Source organism: Desmodus rotundus, chromosome 5 (genome assembly GCF_022682495.2).
Source record: "Desmodus rotundus isolate HL8 chromosome 5, HLdesRot8A.1, whole genome shotgun sequence".
Taxonomy (NCBI): Eukaryota; Metazoa; Chordata; class Mammalia; order Chiroptera; family Phyllostomidae; genus Desmodus; species Desmodus rotundus.
The window spans coordinates 62,581,841-62,600,349 of NC_071391.1; the positions used below are offsets into that span (position 1 = coordinate 62,581,841).

The following is an 18,509-nucleotide window of genomic DNA, read 5'->3' on the forward strand; positions in this document are numbered from 1 at the left end:
GAAAAAATTTCAAAAAGGGGGAATTGCATGTATAAGGGCAGAGAGGAATAAGGAGGCCTGGGAGGGGTGTGACGTGACTAAGATGGAGACTAAGGAGAGTACTGGCATGTATTGTTTTCCCATAGCTGCTATAATAAAACACCAAAAACTGGGTGGCTTAAAGAACAGAAATGTTCTGTCTCTGAGTTCTGGAGGCTAGACGTATGAAAATGAAGGTGTCGGCAGGCTGACCCTCTCTGACAGCTCTAGGAGAGAATCTCTCCCTGGGTTCTCTTCGTTTCGAATGGCTTCTGGCAATCGTAGGTGGTGCTTGTCTTGTAGATACGTCAGTTCCGCCGCACAGCCATCCTTTCCCTGTCTCTTCCCTTCATCTGCCCTCTGTGTATATCTGTCACTCTATGCAAACTTCCCCCTTCTATAAGAACATCATTCATGTTGGGTTAGGGTTCACCCTAATGGTCTCATTTGAACTTGGATAGTATTGTAAAGACCCTATTTCCAAACAAGTTTACATCCTGAGGTACTGGGTTTTAGAACCTCAGCGTATTTGGGGGGATCCAATTTAGTGACAAAGTTGAGGCTGAAAGTGTAGGTTGGGGTACTACTGCAAAGAATCATTCATTCAACAAACATCACCAATCACGTATTATGTGCCAAACATTGTGCTGGAGAAAAAAATGGTCCCTGCCCACAGAGTGCTCAAAGTTTTTTGAGCTGTGCTACAATGAATTTAGGATGTAGAAACAGAAAGAGCATCGCATCACTCTGCTATTGCTGTAAATTAATGACTCCAAACCTGGTGGCTTAAAATAACAGTCATTAATTACTGATCATGCACCTGTGGGTCAGCTGGGGCCCCAGCTGAGCTAGCCCACACTTATTGGAAGACACTCTTCTTCAAGTGCCTTTCATACTCCTTGGGTCAGTGGGCCGCTTGGCCATATTCTTCTCTTGACAATGGTGGAAGAGCAGGAGAACATCACGTGGAAATAAGTAAGGAGTGTCACTTCTGTTCATACATCATTGATCAAAGCCAGATTTACAGTAGAGCTCAAAGTTTAGAGGGAGCAACTGTGAAGTTGGGAACCATACATAGGAAGGATGAAAAACCGGGGGAAATCTACAATATCGATTTTGCAGTCAAATTGGACTTTGCAAACAAATAGGCCTGTGGTTACATATGATATATGGATGGTAGATGATAGATAGATAGATAGATGATAAAATTATTATTTTGGTAGTACATAGCCTCTTGGCTGTCTTTACAATAGGCAATACCTTGTTGCTGTAGAGCGGGAGTATAAAACTTATTTTCACTGGGGGCCACATCAGCCTCATGGTTGCCTGCAAAGGGCCAAATGTAATTTAGGACTGTATAAATGTAAACTCCTTAACTAGGGGCAAGGAGGTCGGCACTGCTGCCGGGTAGAAACAAGGTGCAGGGCCGGATTCCGCCTGTGGGCCTTGTGTTCGCCACCTGTGCTGTGGAGTGCCTGAAGTCAAACTCTCTCCTTCCTATACTTCTTGTCCTTTTAATCTGTTCTTAATTTGTTGTCAAAGACAAGAGATCTGATATTCAGTATAAAATGATAAGAACTGATAATGGTGTGATATATTATCTTCCCAGGAATACTCTGAAGGACTCTGCCCAACCTAGTGGTGGATATTGCTTAATCCATCATGGTGAGGTAATAGTGGTAGAATTTCAGGCATCTATGACAAACTTTGGGGGCAGGAACAATCTTTCCACTACCCACATAGGCAGCCACATATTTTACTCATATGGAAAGCTATTCTGATAGTAAAGGGTACCAGAAAAGTCTCTGTACCTCTTTCCCTTTATCACTCATCACCAGTGGAGGGTGACACTAAGGGCTGTCTGTCCGCACGCCTTACAGAAATGCAGAGTAAATCTGGACTTCGGGACTGAGTCCGTCTGCATGCTCCGAGGACACCTTTATGCTGTCTGCTTGCTCAGCGCACTCCCCCCCCCCCCCCCCCCCCCCCCCCCCCCCCCCCCCCCGTCATTACTGCCATCAACACCTCCCTCCCACCAGCAAATGCGCACTCAGCCTCCCTGCAGTGGCAGCTCCCACAGTCCTAACGTGCGAAGCCATCTCTGGGCTTCTATCGGCAATTGAATGATAGCATAAACCACACCAGCTCTGGATGTGTGAAAAGCAGAAGGCTCTGGGATGCCACTGTGCTTCATTAAGCAGAAACACCTATTTGCTTTTATGAAGAAAATAACTTAAAGAATAAGTGACTGTTTGGGTTCACTTCTAATAACTAGAATGTTTTCTCTTTCAAAGTACAGCATGGTTATAGACAACAGGGAAAATTATAAAAAGACAATAAATAAAGATCATCCCTAACACCAATTACAGTAACATGTTAGTGTTTTTCTTTATAGAACTCTTACATATACATATATATGTGTTTTATGTAAAATTAGAATACAAATATTAGATGGCCCACTTTTTATTCATCTTTCATATGTAAGCATTAGCCCAGATCATCGTCACTAACTATTCTTGAGGAACATGACTTTTACGCCTTTAGGGTGATCCGACCAATAGATTAATACCTACTGACTTTTGCATTTCTCATTGCCGCATTTTGTATCCATGAGTCAAAACACAATGGCCTCATTTTAAGGATCTAAATTGCTAAAATACTGACTTGACACTGTCAATGTCATCATAAGCCCAGACCCCCTAGAAAGCATAGTTCAAGGAAACAGGAGTGGGGGTGGGGGTGGGGAGAGAATCTGGGAAGGAAGGAGAGCCTATATGAGAATGCATTAGTAACCCCAGGGCAGGCCAGGAAGCTGTATGACCAGAATCCCTACTTCATCCACAGGAGGACGGAAGAAAGAGCCTTTATCCACTTACTTGCACCCACCTGTCTGGACAGAGGTTCACAACATAGAATGTTAACTCTCCTGCACTTAGGGATTATCCCTGCGGGAAGTTAGGAGTCCCTTGACCCTGGCCGGAGGCAAGGCACGGTCAAGCCGAATCTGCATCCCATAGCTGGGAGGGCCCATTAGCAAGGGGAAGAGGCAGGCAGGTCTGATGTGGTGCAGAAGAGGGTCTAATATAATGCCTTACCTACTCTGCCCTACAACTTCACAGCTACGTAAAACCCGAAACAAGACAAAAAATAAACAGTAAATGTTGTTAAAAAGAAACAATGTTAGGAGAGTAAGAGATATAAGAGGAAAGAAAACCAGGAGTGAGGGCTTGGTGGGTCATATCCAAGGACGGTCACAGCTGCCTGCCCTTCAAAATCCTCCTAAAAATAACGCTCCAGGGTTCCTTCCTCTCTTGATTCCCCCTAAATGAGCACTGTTTGTGGGGCACAGGCTTGGCACATTTGCACTCTTCACACTGCAGTCACGACAATACTGCAGGATGGATTCTCAGTTTAATGGGGTAGAAATTCCTGGGTATGGCTGTTTAGCCTTTTATATATGCATGTTCTGAAAGTCGTGAACTAAATTGAAAACCAAATTTGGAGGCAGGAGCACTTCATTTCAATACATTAATAACGTCAAACCTTCATTCTGTAAACGGCAACGTTTGGGGCAGTTCAGTGGACAGGGAGATTATTTTGATGTGGCAGTGAGGCTCGGTAGCCCAAGTTTACTGAGGTTTTCTGTCCAACCCGTGCTGCTTCATCACTCATGCTGAGCATGAAGAAGATATACACAAGAATCACACGTAACTCTTTATGTCAAAGGTTTTACAGTTGAATAAAGAGCATTCTCTACATTTGTTACAGTTCAAAGTGTAATTTTATGTACATTAACTAGTTAGATATTTATAATAACCCTGGAGAATGGATGTTAAGCCTTGGGACTCTGGATTGAGAGAGATGTGGTTTCACCTTTGCTGTTTCCACTAGTGGTCGTGGGGTGAGGGAGGCATTCCAAGCCTCACTCATGTATTAAAGAAAAATAATGATAATATGAACTTTTTTGGGTTGCTATGAGAATAAAATAATACACATAAAGCACTTCGTACATTGCCATGCATTTAGTGATTCAATGAGTATTAACTGTTTTTATGTCATTCTGATTTCAAAGTGACTGTAAACGCAGTATTTAGGGTCACACGCCACAGCCAGGATTAGAATCCTCCCTCGTCTTCTGCCTCCCAGTCTAGTGATGTTTCCTTTGAGGGACGACAATGAGGAGGATGGCCGCAGGCTCCAGACCCTCAGCCCTCAGGTCGAGCGCTACGTTCTGCATGTAGGGGACCGTCAGTAGACACTGTGGAATAACTACAAAGCAGCAGACTTGAAGTCAAATTGTAGATTGCTACTGTGTATTAAAAATAAAATGTGTTTCAGAGCTTTGCTTGGCATTGCTTTGGAGAGTATTAAAGATATCGAAATTGTTTGTCCTTTTGGCCCACCACCTGGTGATAAAAAATGTAGGTGCTCAGATTATGAACAAATCTTTTAAGGATACATTTTGCTTTAGCAGAGCTGACCTGAGTACAGAGATGCTGAGGAGATAGGTCTAGTTCTCACCGTCTTGTCAGGTAGAAAGGAGCTGGTGAGTGGACTGGCTGAGAGAAGGAAAGGCTCCTTGCTCGCAGCTGCGGGGAGGCCTGTGGCAGATTCCACAGCCTATGCATCTGAGGTGGTGGAGGGGGGGGCGGCGGGGAATAGTTCCTGGATCACTGGAGTCTGACCCAGTGGGTCTCTGACAAGCCCATGCAAGCATGAAAAGTCTAAGTTCCTGAAGGCCAGCCGAATTGGAACAAAAGGGCAGAGGCTTCCTGGGGAAAGAGCCCTCGGGGTGGAATCCATATCCTGAAATATACTCCTGCCCTGTTCTCCAGCAACAATGATTCCGGGAAAGCATATTGCTGTGCTTTCTCTATATGTAGTAATACCCTGAGTATTAGTATAATGGACTTTCTAGTCACCATTTTTCGAGTATCTACTGGATGCCACAGATTGTATATATATTACCTCTTTTAATCCTTCCAATTTTCCTATATCCATGAAGAACTGCAACCCAGGTAGGTAATTTGTTAATTTTGCTCACCACTATATCCCCAGTGCCTAAAACAGTGTTTGGCAGAGTAGGTTCTCAGCAGTTTTTGCTGAATGTATGAAGAGGATAGAAAGTATGGTCCAAACCCGGAACTCAGTGATGGATGTGCACAAACTCGGAAATAGAGGGGTTAAGTCTGGGACCCAGAAACGGGAAGTCCCAAGCCCTGCTCTCTCAGCCTCATTGGTTCTCCTGCCTCTAGGCTCTTCCCTTTTCAAAGCAGATCACACATCACACTGTTATTGCCCTAAAACTGTCTTCATCTTGTCATTTCTCAACTAAAAGTCCTCCATGTCTCTCAGTTGCCTTAAGATGACATTCAGACTCCCTTACCTAGCACTCCATAACCTTTTGAATACGGTCTTCACATTATTATTTTCCACTAAAGCTCCTGCAGAAAAGCTCTAGCGCAGCACTCTCACTGTCCCCAGAAGAGCTCTTACTCATTTCCACCCTCCATATTGCTCCCTTTATACACGCCTTTTGAAATTACCAATTCATTCTGCCCATCTCTCGGAACCCCCTCCCATCCTTTAGGGTTCAGCCCAAGTCACACCTCTTCAATGAAAGTTTTCTGAATATCTCAGCATGCCCTAGTTTCTCATTTCCAAGAAATTATAAACCTCTCTTAGCAGTCTGATTATGTTCCTACGATTACTGGTCTTTATTAGGGGTATAACACAAGTCTCTAAAACTAGAGTGTAAGCATATTGAAATGAACATAGCCAGAAGCGAACAAAACAAACAGTAAATCTAGCACATAAGAATTATCGGTTGAATGGTTAATGCAATTCAATTTTTTAGGTAAAGCTAGGCAGATGGCATATATTAAATGTACTTACATGGAATTACTGATTTAGAACAAGAAAGGGCTAACTGTCATATCTTTATACTGTACAATGTCCCTTCCTTTCTTTCTTTGCCTTTTCACCCTTTTCTGGTGGGAGGGTCCTCGTGTGTCTCTGTTGCAGGGCAGGAACTGCCAGGGGACAGTCCACTGTGAGACAAACACAGGTTACATCAGCCTTGAGGCTGGGCTGGGGTTCAAAGATCCCGGCCAAGATTTCACACTGGCTCCATTCAAGAGCTATGGACTTCGAGCGGCTAATTTTGCTGTGATATCACTTCCACTGCAGTTTCTCAGTGACTTCAAGAGGGACATGATGAAATACCACCCAACACACCAGGCCAGTTTAGGGTTTGGCAGGGTGAAAAGCGAAAACAAGGAAAGACTGTAATTCATCAACCCTTGTTAGGGCAAAACCACAATGCTATACTTCTTATACTTAGGATGGAAGGAACATTCAGACTGAATCTTATTGTTCCTTCCAAGTTAATCAACTGTTATGGAAATGCTAATGAATCTGACTAAATGTGCCACTAAGAGTGGAGGTAAGGAGGAGCTGTCTCTGCTGTGCCCCGCCCAGCACATGCCGCCACAATAAATAAAAAGCTGCCTATGTCTGTTCTCAAGGACAGTTTCTAACCCTTTTTTGGGTATGAGACTGATTTGTGCTGAGCAGTCTCCCAACAATAGCTGTTCCCACTCCCAGAGGAATCCAGTTGTTCCAAGAGAATATACCATTGGGAATAACCCCTTGAAGCTGTCCAGGAACCAGACTGAGGTCTGGACACCACGTACAGCAGGGACACACAACTGAGATCCTAGTAGCTGCTCTGGAAGTACTTTTCAAATAGTTGTCCACTTAAAAAAAGAAACAACTCCTTTTTTTCTGTATAATAAAAGCAAGTTGGGAATTTAAAGAACGGGACAACCACTCTGGAAAGGAAGCAAGAATAGGTATTACACTGAATTAAAATTACCACTGATTTGTGTTCTAGGGTATTGTAAAGGTGAGTACATACAACCAGAGAAGGATGCAGGCTCCTGAGGCAGGAACTAGGTCATGTGATACTCCAGGCCCTTGGCTTGGACGCTCCGGAGTGTCTATGGAATGCATTTATTCTTGCACATGTAAATAAGTGGGCTAATAAATTAATAAAAGTACCAATCTTTTTCTATCGTTCTTATTGAGTACATTAGTCCAAGCTTATCAGAATATAGTCACAAACCCTCTACTGTAAGTAACACTCAAATTGACAGAAATTAAAACCTGGTGTTTCCTGCATTCTCTACAGCTTCCAAATATTCTAACCATAATAAGCTAAAGCATGTGTGTTTACTCAGAGTTTTGGAAAAAATCGCTCTGCCCCCACTTAAAAAACTAAACAAAAAATTATGTGATCTCTAAATGTTACTTGTCAATATCAAGATTGGGCCAGCTTCCTTGACTGTGACCGCTAATAAAAACACTCTGCAACCTTCGGGAGCTGGAGAGTGCTCAGCAGATTTGCAGGAGACTTTCACACCGCTCTGGCCTCTCCCTAGCTTCCTGGAGCAGCACTTCAATACCTCGTAATGCCATTACTGTCTCTCCCAAACAAAGTCAGAAATACGGCCTGGGAAATGAAATCTTCTTTAGACATTTCTTCACCTAAGCCTTTCAACTCGGAAGGATAGAAGACTCTATCAAGTGAATCAATTTTGTCTTAAAGGGAAATAAAAAGTTATTGGCACCAGGTTCCAAATATCTCATGGAAAGTAATACCTGTAGCACGGCTTTTAAAAATCACTGATTTTAGGCACATACTTTCCAAGTAACTCCTTCAACATACTTTCATATTTCAAGATGCCTAATCCGTGTAAGTAATCTGGTTACTTCTTAAAACCAACAAGAATTGCCTGAAAATTCCCTTCTCAGGTTTTCAGAAATTGTGTCCCCCTGTGACTGTGATGACAACGATGTCCATCAGCTGCACAGACTTAAATTCCAGGGCACAGCCATGCAAGAGTGCGCTTGCCATTGGCAGGAAAATCGAAGCTGTTGAGGCAGCAGGCAAGGAACGTTTCTATCTAACCCACTTCTCCTACTATGATTCTAATGACGGGGGAACTGGGGACACGCACCCAAAGCATATTGTGTATCGGAAAGCACTTCCTTCTATCACCCAGGTGCCAGACCTTGATAGCACGAAATCCTATGAACCAGGATAAAACAGAAAGAAACTTGTGAAGAGGGTCGAGGAGATGTAGACACTGGCCCTGTTCTCTCCCCAACTAGTTAATTTCCCTTCCCTGGCAGGCCTCTAGCTGGCTTCAACCTAGGGGGAAGAAACTAGAACACCTAGGATGCTATGGATGGTTTTACCACCAGCTGTGTCTACCTAAGCAAAAATGAACTGGTTAATTAAAGCAATTACCTGGCAATTCAAGCACAAACGCCTCCCCGTGGGGAGCAAAGAGGTAGGTTATATGGAGATTTTTGCCAAATCAGTCAGACTAATTGACTACATCCTGCTCATGGATTTAAAGTTTGAGTTAAAGGGGTCTGACACTTCCAAACTTGAGGACACAAGATCAGGTTTTACATGGGCTTACTCTGAACTGTAGGTGCACATGTGTATGTTACAGCAGGAAGACCTAGCTAGTGGTTCTCAAATTTTAACAAGCATCAGAATCATCAGGATGGTTTGTTACACCTTAAATTACTGGGCTCCACCTCAAACATTTCTGGTTTACTAGGTCTGGTGTAGGACCTGGGAATGTGCAATTCTAACAAGTTCCCAATTGATGGGCATGTCGCTGGTCTGGGGACCACACTTGAAGAACCATGATTTAGGCCCAAGAAAAATGAAAACAGCAGGAGGGTTTTATGGACAACTACACGTTCTCCCATCTCTCAAAAACCCATACAAACAAGGCTAAGGTGCACTTATTCATTCAACAAGCAAACATTTTGTTAAGCAGTTGTTATGTGATGCTCACCTTGATAATACAGAGATAAATATCAACCTTTATCCTCAAAAAGCTCCTAGTCTGGTAGACAGGCAGACACAAAACCAGATGAAGATGTGCATAAGGCAGTGAGAGAAGTGATATCACAGAAGTGCCATCGGGAACACAAACTTCACAGGAACTGGAGGCCACCAGGAAAAGTCCCAGGCTTGGTGCAGTAGCAAAGAACTGAAAATGAAGGTGTTAAGGTTAATAGTGCTGTTTATACTCATGCAAGCCAATGTTATTGAGTCCAAGGGCAGTGCTAGATTTGGGTGGTTGTCATGGGTAAGCTTCCCATTTCACAAGGGACCATTTATCCTGAGGAGACCCCCAACATCTGCCCCTCTGCACAGCGCAAGTTTTCTATGTATCGAAGAATTGCTGTCAATGTGTAATAAATACTGGATGATGATGTGATCTGCCCAATGGAAAATGTGCTGAGAGAAGTAACTTGTTTTAAATTGGCTCTTGGATCAGAGCCAGAGGAAAAGAAATTTTAATCACCCCAAATCTGGTTTGAATTTGGACTGGCAGATTTTGAAATTAAGAAAAAAAAAAAAACAACTGAATCCTATTATCAACTCCTTGAACCTACTACTTCCTCAAAATCAGTAGTGTTTTCTTTTTTTCCCACTTTACTGATATCAACTGCATTTGGTAAGTAGCAGTTATTTTCAGATGAAGAAAATTGTCAGACAGGAAAATAGATGTTCTTCCAGCTTCCAACAAGCGTAGGCAGCAAGGTACTGGTTCACAGTGACATTTTTGTTATGCAAATAATTTGAGGCAGTTCATTTTTGACAAATTACACTGACATTCAGGGCTAACATTTGGCCTGGTGAAATGAAACAGGTATTAACTCATTTAGTTAGAGTATTCCAAAAATAAAGGAAAATAGACCTTTTTAATGAATTCAAAATGAAAAAAGGATCTATATTCCTTAATTTAAGGCAATATGCCTGCATTTATTTTTAATAATACTTTGCTGATTCAATTAAGATCTGGTTAAAAAAAAATCAATTCCTGTAATTTGTTCACCAAACTCTTGGAAAGGCTTTTCCTTTTCTTTGATTTTGGAACTTCTTAGTTTAGATGGATTTCTTTTTAACTTTCTTTTCTGCATTAGTCTATGAATAAGGTAGAAAAAGCATGTTTCTTCCTTTTAGCAAGTAGACAAAAGTCTTCATTTTGTGCCAAGACCAGTTTTTGGAAGCACACTAGAGAAGAAAGTTAAGACTGAAGGAATAAGCAGCTGTGACTTGTAGGCAAATTTAAAGATAGTGAGGTTGATAAATTCTAACTACTTTTCAAACTCTAAGATTTTATGGAACTTACAATAAATGATTACCTCACATTTATATTATGGAGCAACTTTCCCTTTGATTGGTAAAATAATGTCTCAACTCACAAACAAGTCATGTTTGAAAAGTATGTGGGCCAGTTGTTTTAAGCTTGGAATGCCCTTCCCACAGAAAGATGTTAATAAATTGTGGTCTAACTAGATTAGCCCACATAAGCATATTTCATTCCTAACATAACTTATCTACTGTTTTGAAATATAGGGGTGGATAAGTATCCATAATTTAAAAATAATTAAAAGCAGTGATTTTGATGAAAAACAAAAATTTCATCTCAGAATACTTGAGGAAAATAAGGTTTAATTAGAGGTCAATCAGGTAGATGAAAACTTTCAGTGAAGATGTTGGAGTGGGATCCTGAAACTAGTAATACCTTAATATTGGATGACATTGGTCATTTATAATACTATGTCAAAACATATATCAGGTGTAGCACTACATGTCTTGTTTGCCTATCAGCCATGGTTAATGTTAAACTTTAGTTTATTAACAAGTGGAGAGAGAAATTAAAACTGATCCTCTCTGGGATGGTGGTGAGCATTACACAAAAACTTGAGGCATTCACTTGCAGCCCTTTTCACTGCTACTTTTCTTTATAAGATCATTTTGTGGAAGGCAGTTAGACAGACATGAGCAGAGCAAGGATGATGGGCCAGGTGCAGAAGGTCCCCAGGGCAGAAAGCCTCTGGTGCCTAGCAACAGAAAAACTGGGAAAATAAGGACCTCTGCCCCAGGGTGACCTTCCTGCCCCTTGCATATCACTGGTCATGTGGTTTAGACCTCTGAACTTTCATATTTCTGGTCACACAGCTTAGACCGTCCCCCCACCTTTCCTCCACTGGATATCCCTGGATATGTGGTAGACCCTCTTGGGGGAAGAACAAGGGGCTGAGGAGTGGCCTCATGAGACACCCATGTGGGCCCTTATAAGACCACTCCCTTAAGTATTAACTCCTAGAGATCACATCTAGCCTCAGTTGTGTTTCAGCTCCAGGCCCAGAAAAGTAGCAAAACCAGACAAGCAATGTCATGGCTGATGTCAGGATCAGCTACATTGACTAATGACCTCCTGCCCTAGTGCTGGCCAATCAGTGGAGACCATAACCCTGGAAGAACACACCTGGAAAGCTGATGAATATTCTGTTGAAACCCTCCCCTGGGACCTCCTCTAAAACCTCAACCCTTAAAAACCCTTAGGACAGAGGACCCACTGTCTCTTCCTCCTGGGAGCACACCTGTGCCTTTCCCCTCCACCTCTTCCTCCTCTCCCGTCTCCACCCCTCTTGAGTTACTTTTACCTTCTACCACTCAACACTTCTACCTCTGTAACTTTCTAAGTAAGTGTTCGTATATAGTTTGAGTCTTGGCTCTGAATTGTTTCTTAGTGCTCAGGTACCGAAGTCGCTGAAGAGAAGTCCAGTCTGATTCCACTGGTCTAACACCTGGTGCTACTTTGGTTATCACCACCAACAGTTCCATAAATGGTGACTCCTCTGGCCTACAGATTCTAGGAAGCAGATATCTTAGCAGTTTTTGTTAACCATTATATCCCCAGCATTTAGCAGAGAATCAAGTATACAGCTGCTCTTAGGATGTTTGAATGAATAAATGAATGGGAGAATAAGAAAAAGAGGAATGGTTAAAGGAATAGAATTGTAGTTGTGTTAAAAATAGTTGTCTGACACTAAAATCCTCAACAAAATATTGGCAAACCGCATCCAGCAATATATTAAAAAGATCATACAACGTGATCCAGTGGGATTCATCCCAGGGATGCAAGGATAATACAATATTCACAAATCAATAAACATAATACATCACATAAACAAAAGGAAAGACAAAAATCACATGATCATATCAATAGATGCAGAAAAAGCATTTGAGAAGGTACAGTACCCATTTATAATAAAAACACTCAGCAAAGTGGAAGTAGAGGGAGCATTCCTCAACATAATAAAGGCCATATATGAAAGACGACCTACAGCCAACATCATACTCAATGAGTAAAAACTAAAAGCTTTCCCCTAAGATCAGGAACAAGACAAGGATGTCCGCTTTCACCTGTTGTATTCAACACAGTATTATTGGAAGTCCTATCCACAGCGATCAGACAAGAAAAAGAAACAAAAGGCATCCAAACTGGAAAGGAGGAAGCAAAACTGTCACTGTTTGCAGATGACACGATAGTATATGTAGAAAATCCTAGACTCCATCAAAAACTACTCAACCTAATAAGTGAATTTGGCAAAATAGCATGATATAAAGTCAATATTCAGAAATTGAAGGCGTTATTGTACACCAACAATGAAATATCAGAAACAGAAACCAGGAAAAAAATCCCATTTGCTATAGTAACAAAAAAAATAAAGTACCTAGGAATAAACCTAACCAAGGAGGTAAAAGACCTGTACTCAGAAAACTACACAACACTGAAGAAAGAAATTAAGGAAGACACAACAAATGGAAGCATGTACCATGCTCATGGATTGGAAGAATTAACATCATCAAAATATCCATACTACCCAAAGCAATTTATAGATTCAACGCAAACCTTATTAAAACACCAATGGTGTATTCACAGAGATAGAACAAACATTTGAAAAATTTATATGGAATCATAAATGACCCTGAATAGCTGCAGCAATTCTGAGAAAGAAGAAAAAAGTAAGAGGGATCACAATACCTGATATCAAACTATATTACAAGGCCACTGTAATCAAAACAGTCTAGTACTGCCATAAGAACAAACACATAGATCAATGGAACAGAATAGAGAGCCCAGAAATATATCCAAGTCTTTATGGTCAATTAATATTTGACAAAGGGGGCAAAAGCAAAACATGGAGTAAAGACAGCCTCTTCAACAAATGGTATTGGGAGATCTGGACAGCTACATACAAAAAAATGAAACTCGACCAACAAATTACACCATACACAGAAATAAACCCAAGATGTATAAAAGACTTAAATATAAGTCACAACCCATAAAAGTCCTAGAGGAGAACATAGGGAGGAAAGTCTCAGATATTCCACACAGCAATATTTTCACCAATATGTCCCCTGGAGCAAGGGACATAAAAGAAAGAATACACAAATGGGACTTCATCAAAATAAAAAGCTTCTACTCAGTTAAAAAATCAGCAAAATAAAAAGGGTACCAACTGTACAGGAAAATATATTTGCCAATGATACCTTGGTCAAGGGTTTGATCTCCAAAATATACAAAGAACTCACATGACTCCACTCCAGGAAGACAAACAACCCAATCAAAAAATGGGCAAAGGATCTGAACAGACACTTCTGCAAGGAGGACATACAGAGGACCCAGAAACATATGAAAGGATGCTCAGCATCTCTAGCCATCAGAGACATGCAAATTAAAACCACAATAAGATACCACTTCACACAGGTCAGAATGGCCATCATAACCAAATCAACAAACAACAAATGCTGGCAAGGTTGTGGAGAAAAGGGAGCCCTAGTGCACTGTTGGTGGGAATGTAGACTTGGTGCAGCCACTGTGGAAAACAGTATGGAATTTCCTTAGAAAACTAAAAATGGAACTGCCTTTTGACCCGGCAATTCCACTGCTGGGATTATACCCTAAGAATCCTGAAACACCAATCCAAAAGAACCCATGCATCCCAAAGTTCATAGCAGCGTTATTTACAATAGCCAAGTGTTAGAAGCAACCTAAGTGCCCATCAGTAAATGAATGGATCAAAAAACTGTGGTACATTTATACAACAGAATACTACACAGCAGAAAGAAAGAAGGAGCTCCTACCCTTTGTGACCGCATGGATGGAACTGGAGAGCATTATGGTAAGTGAAACAAACCAGGCAGTGAAAGACAAATACCATATGATCTCACCTATAAGTGGAACATAATCAACAAAACAAGCAAGCAAGCAAAAGATAACCAGAGACACTGAAAATAAGAACAAACTGATAGTCACCACAGGGGAGGTGGAAGGGGCTAATGGGGGCAAAGGGGTAAGGGTCGTCAGGAAACATCTATAATGGACACATGGACAAAGCCAAAAGGGTGTAGGATAGAGGGTGGGAAGTGGGGATGGCTGTGATGGGTGGGAGTGGTGGGGAGAATATGGAGACAACTGTACTTGAACAACAATAAAAAAATAAATAACAAAAAAATAGTTGCCAGAAATTACATTTATTATTAGTCAGTGTGTAACCAAAGACAGAAGAGTCATAGCCAAAGAGGGGTATAAAATTTTCTTCTTAAGGATAAGGAGCTCAGCAAGACAATTTACTTGGTAAAAGCTAAGCAGTAAATCTGCCCAAAGTTCTGTTTGGTGGTTGTTTCAAAATAAGGGGAATTGGCTGGATCAGCCTTAGCATAGCTAAGTGGCAAAGAAAGTCCTATGCAAGTCTAATCAGTGGCTTGCATACCAAGGGTGGGACAGTAGGAGCGGTCTGCATAGTACACAGGTAATGGATTATGGAAATGTTATCTGTAGAGAATTTAAAAAGTCAGGCTGCTTTTTAGTATTACTGTGTACCTGCAATTAAAAAAAAAATCTGTGATAAAGTATTGCTCTATAACAAGATATTTTTGGTCTAAGTTCTAAAAAATTCCTGTAGCTACTATTGTCTTAGGTACTATTGAATCTTAATTTGGAGTTTGTATACTCCAAATTAGCATATTTTAATTACTTATCTTTTACTAAGCTTTGTAGTCTAAGTAGCAGTTAACTCAGAGAACTTCTAGTTGTATAGTGGGTCCCCAACACAGGGGGCCTTGTCTACACATTTAAGAGTAAATTCTTAAAAGTTTGGAATGATCCAAGTTTATTGCAGGTACGATGTGTACTTCTAACCCCTGAGGTACTGTGCATTCCTTGCTTTAAACAGTAGATCAAAAAAGCAGTGCTAGTATAACTAAAAACTTGAAGAAACAGAACTTGAGTTCCGGACAATATTTTCTCATGTAAACATTTCCCTTAATTGTATTCTATGGAGATATTTTAGAGGGACTCTGGAAATACTGAAATAGAATGCAAAAAATATGAGCGTATATACGTCTATGTTTAAAAAGAAATTCCATAAATTTAATCGAAGAAGTCTGTGAACGAAAAAATATAAAAAGGCACTGGTATAAAGTGTACCCAATGTCTCCTCTATATTTGTCAATGTTTTATAATACGCAGGTACATGAAAAAACATTTTTCTATGAAAATATTTGAGTTAAAATTACAGTCATATATGAAGTATATGATGTATATCATTCTTAATTATTAAATGTAGTTTTGCAAAAGGTAAAATTGAAATCTAAGGGGCTTTATTTATTAATGAAGAACAAAAAGTATATAAATAAATGTTCTCATCCACAACTGATCCTGTTAAATATATATATATATATATTTATGAATATCTGGAACATCATTTTGCTGTATCTGAATAAAAGTTTGGCCTGTAACAGCTATGTGGATAATAAGATGCCATTCCAGATTTGGAGCTGGAATCGGAATTTTACCATGGGAGGGACAGTAGCATTAGTGGCAGAAAAAGAGCACCAGGCATTAGAGAGGAGTTAGGGTGGACTTCGGTTCAGCAACCATGGTACTTGAGTTCTGGTTAAGAGAAGAGAAGAATTCAGAGCCAAGGAACTCATATGAAAGTGAGGGGGGTGGGGAGCGCACGCGCGAATGCCCTGGGGAAAGAAGAGGGTGGGGGAAGGCACTGCTTGGTTGTGGTCCTTAGAAAGAGTAGTGCTGGGTCCTCCATCCTTATCTGGGGGCTCAGGCAAGGATGTCAATAGAACATTCATCGGCTTTCCAGGTGTGCCCCCCTTCTGGTCTCCACTGATTGGTTGGCACTAGGGGATCATTAGTCAATGCAGCTGGTCCTGATGTCAGAGAAGGCACCGTTCCACCTGGTTTTGATGCTTTTCTGAGTCTGGAGCTGAAACACTGCTGAGGCCTAGATGTCATCTTCAGGGCTGAAGGGTGTGGTCGTGCAAGGACTTGTAGTTTTGCCCCTTGCCAGGTGTCTAAGGCAACTGGTCCATCGTTCCTACTCTGCTTATGTCTATGTAACTGCCTACTACAATAGTAGAGTTCAATCTTTGTTCTGGCTCCTGGCACTGACTTTAAGCTCAGATGATATAAAATAATTGCCTAATAATTTGTCTGTAAAAGAATAATAATAGCTAAAATTTGTTGCATGCTTACTATATGTTGAGCACATGCTTTTATTAATTATTTCATTTACTCTTAAAATAATCTTATAAAATGGGCATTATTATAGGTCCTATATTACATATGAAGCAATTAAGATCAAGGGAAATTAGGAAGTTTAGCCAAGATAATACAGCTTGAGGGTGGAATGTGAGGATTCTAATTCAGTTTGTCTACTTCCAGGGCCTGCTCACTTAACTACCACCCTAAACTGACTCTCTTTCATAATATAGCTTGATTTGATCTGTTTCCAAAACAATCTTACGATAATAGTTTCTTGACAGATCCACTCCCATCTCAAGTTGAAGGAAATTCCACCACCTTCCTCAATAGTTCACTGTGGTAACAAATTCTTCTTTAAAAAAAACCATTATTGAATGTTTTCTGGAAGGTTTAACAATAAGGTAGACACTGGCTCAAATGTTATACCACCCACGTTCCATCCTGATCATCGATTTTTTTTAACACAAATAAACTGAATGGGATTAATAAGAACAGATCTGGGTGGACTATAACTTATCACAAAGAGGAGCCTGTGTGTGTGTGAGTAAATAAGTACATGCTATAGCGCATTTTGAAAAATCATTTGACTACTCCTTGATGTAAATATTTAGGATTAATGGGGCATATTTGGCCTGGAATTGCCAGATAATAAAGCCTTATAATGTACTTTCTATAAGTCCTTGCACTAAGGACTTATCCTAGTGAGCTTGTGAGGGAAAAAGGGGGGAAGTGTGATCCGAGTGAGTGTGATCCTAGTGAGCTTGTAAGGAAAAAAGGGGGGCCCCAGCAAAGGAAGGAGAGCCAGTACAAGGGTGTGTTATCAAGCTGGCCACTGCTTCCAGCTACTGGCTGCTTAATTCAGTAAGACCACCTGAGACCACTATATAAAACATTTCAAGACCCTTTGTTGGAGGACAGAAAGGGGAGCATTTAGCAGTGGACTTCATCTCCCATTCGTCAGAGATTAGCCACAGGATGTTTAGTCTCTCATGTGTCTTTCTGGATTTTAGTCTACACTGAAAGTTTAACAAAGAAACCAATGGGGTAGGAGAAGAGAGGTAAGCGAGGCCTAGGGCATGGCACTGTCCGACTGACCTGTGTGAAGCTCCCTGGAGCCACTGGGAACTGGTTATCCCTGCAGAGGCTAAAGGACACAGGTGAGGCCCAGAAGACTTAAAGTGGTGTATGGGAAGTAACATTGTTTTCTTACAGGTTCATAATTTTTCATTTTTTCACCTCTTTTTCTATAAGGACTTCAATGTCCTATATATCATATTAATTGGGTATATTAGAAGATTCTCAAGCTTTCATTATCTGTTCATTCTTTGAATATGTACTGAGCATTTACTAATATTCACTGAGTGTGTCAGGCCCTGTGTAGGGAACTGTGGATAGAATTCTAAATACAGTGTGTGGCAAAAGTGGGTTTATAGTTGTGAGCACAGGAAACAGTTTATTTTTATATGATTTATTAATTGCTATATTATTTTCCATACCAACAACTGTAAATTTACTTTTGCCCCACCCTGTATGAGAAACAGCTTTTCTGCTGTCATAAAGTTACTGGGTTATCAACTCTGTGCCTACTACAGTACTAGCACACAGTAGGCACTTTTTAAAGAAATGCAATGGTCTTCTAATACAATCAGTATTAAATGAGGATTAAGTGCTATGCAAATCTTCAATTACCAGAAGGGTGTTCAGCCAGATAAACCACTCTGTCATTCTTGCAGGAAGTCTCTTACCCACAGACTGTAATGGCTTGTTCCTGCCCTGGGAGTAAAGACTGTTTCTTATCTATGTACTGCCTAGGGGAATGAAGGAGGCTAAAATTTGGAGAGATTTTTGCACTCATCTATCTGTATGGTGACTTCGAGGCATGAGAGAACATTCTAGGACCTGGAATCAGAGCATCACCAGCAGTAGCAGCAGCAGTGGCCACACCTACACTCACCTGGCAGTCTTCCCGGGCAAAAGGTGGAGGATGCCCTATTTGGTTGCCAGTACTCTTTCCCTGAGCATCCACTGGCCAAACAG

At 40.9% G+C, this 18,509-nt stretch overlaps 1 pseudogene; it reads right to left on the reverse strand.

Annotated features, from left to right (window-relative positions):
* LOC112300557 (immunoglobulin-binding protein 1 pseudogene) overlaps positions 1 to 9,086 on the reverse strand; it is a 41,012-nt pseudogene extending 31,926 nt beyond the window's left edge.
* Positions 9,087 to 18,509: the final 9,423 nt, after the last annotated feature.